Genomic DNA, 2,600 nt, shown 5'->3' with positions numbered 1-2,600 from the left:
CCCGTAGAATGCGGGGGGGGGGGCAGGGGGTGAAAGTAAATGGTTATGCTCTTCTTCTTCTTTTTGTGGCTTGTCAGATTTTTGAAACTGTTGCTACTGACCTGAAACACATAATTAAAATAAGCTCAGAATTATTGTAAGTAACCTACAATCATGCCATTTCGTTCAGAATTTTAGTCGTGACTGGTAACAATTTGTCAATATTTGATCATCTGATTTATTGGAAAATAAGCCCGGTGTATACTCGTTGATGTGCAGGGCTGTATACGTGGCTTTAGCCGTTCAGCCAGTACCGCCCTGTATCTTTCATATATAACTTTTTTCTGGTAATTTCTAGTAAGGTTTGCTAGTTCAGAACTTTCTGGTAAAGTTTGTGCCCCAAACTGAAATTATACAGGCCTGTGGTTTGAGTAGACACTTTTAAGTGCAGTTTTTTTTTTTTTGAATAACTAATGGTACATGTAGGGGTATAAAAATCAAGAATGGACGGCATGTATAAAGAAATGTTTGTACATGTAGAAGTATTGACAATCACCACATCAGTACATTATACCTAAATATCAAAAGAAACTATTTTCTCTCCATTTTTTGAAGGAGGGGAGGGGTTTAAATTTGAAAGGGGTAACCTTCCGTTTAACATAATACACGATTTAAAAATATTAAGTTTTTGCTAAGCATCTACGTGTAAAACAAATAATAATATTTTTTTCTTCAATGAATTGCCTTAGCATGCAGTTCTTCAGAAGACGTTGTTCTTAAGGAAAAGAAAATCATGTTATATAAATACCATAGACTTTTCTTTATTTAGAGCCAGCATTGGTCTTTGTGTACAAAATGGCTAAATTAAATATACGTGCATGTATGCATTTAAGACCAACATTATTGTAATTCCCTGCGAAAAATGAAGACATTCACTATATCAGGGTCTGTGTACAGATATATATAAAAAATAAGTTATTTAGTTATCACTCATTAATTTTGTATATGAATATTATTCTGCTGTGTTATCTTATCAATGTCTTTGTAGAGGACTATATACGAATTTCACACAAAACATTAGTAATTTAGTTCTTATGTTGTATAATAGATCCACCTGCATCCTTTCTCATAAACAATTTGCAAATTAAGCAGGCAACAAAGTTGATAATTAACAATTCTTTCTATGTTCAATATTCAAAGTTTACATTGATGTCAAACAAGGACGATTCGTTATTTACCGATTAAGAAATTTTATTTCATTTATCTATGCACTTACAAATTTGTTTGAAAAAGAATTATGATTTAACACATAACGAGAATTTAGATTTATTCTAGACCGATAGAAAAGTATATATAATTTTTAAACGGTTAGGAAATTTTGTTTTTTAATCAGTATAATGAAAAAATAAAATACAATTCTTTTTTTTTTCCTTCTCTCGTCGAACATCTTAAAATTAATGTAGCTTATTTTATCAATATTCTGTGGTCTTATTGATAATTTAAATTATTTTTTTTTAAATCAAATCAATGGCCAGCAGTTATCACCTAAATTTAAACTGAGTTTGTGGAGACTATGTGTATGTACATGTACATGCTTGACCACAGCCCATTGTTCCCCTTAGGTAGAAAACCTCTCAAATCACATAGAATATACAAAAAATACACAGTCGCAGGTGTCTTCGCGACACGTGTCTCCACCTGTGGCACGTGAGAACAGGTGCCCGCGATTACAAGGGTTAGCGCAATGATTGAATTTTATCTGAACAGTTTACACTGATTTTTCTAAAATTTAAAGTTGTATTAAATCTTCTCTTACTACGAATTCCAATTCACGTGTCTTTATGAGTTTTACCGAGACTAAAATGTTAAAAAAAATCTTTTATTTGTCACAGAATGTTCAATTTTATTACATAGAATTACACAAACAGTTTTTTTTATTATTCTTTTGATACACGTTTCCAAAATGTCTATTATCGGGAAAATAGGTGTAAACCACAGGATACGTGTTTTCCATATCTGGAAAACATGCAGGAAACTACAGGTTGATTGCTTCCATATCGGGAATATACGTGGAAACCACTAGTGCATGTTTCCGCGGTTTCCCATATTGGGAAACTTACGGGAAACCACAGGTTGATTGTTTCTATATCGGGAATCTACGTGGAAACTACTACTGCATGTTTCCACGGTTTCCCATATTGGGAAACTTATGGGAAACCACAGGTTGATTGTTTCCATATCGGGAATCTACGTGGAAACCACTATGTGGTTTCCATGAAATGGAAACTATATGGAAACTACTGATGTCACGATTCCCATATGTTTCCATCGGGTTTCCAAATTTGGGAAACCTGGCTTTTCATCCTGTGAATAATATGAAATAATTGTAATAGTCTGCTTTTTGTATACAAAACCATGAAATCCGATTATAATCGGTAAAATCGCATCGGAAGCAGTAACCGATTCCAACCGATGATCGATTATGAAAATTAACCGATGTCCCATCACCTAATGCTAACAGACGAAGAAGAGAAACGAAAGAACAATTTCTATAAATCAAAATTTTACAGTTTCAACTGCTATTAAGAAAGCATGTGCAAGTAGCATCAAATGTTACAGCA

The sequence above is a fragment of the Saccostrea echinata genome, unplaced genomic scaffold (assembly GCF_033153115.1).
Source record: "Saccostrea echinata isolate AGI-Se365-2 ecotype Australia unplaced genomic scaffold, CSIRO_AGI_Sech_v1 ptg000033l, whole genome shotgun sequence".
In the NCBI taxonomy this organism is placed as follows: Eukaryota; Metazoa; Mollusca; class Bivalvia; order Ostreida; family Ostreidae; genus Saccostrea; species Saccostrea echinata.
This window is presented reverse-complemented; position numbering follows the sequence as displayed.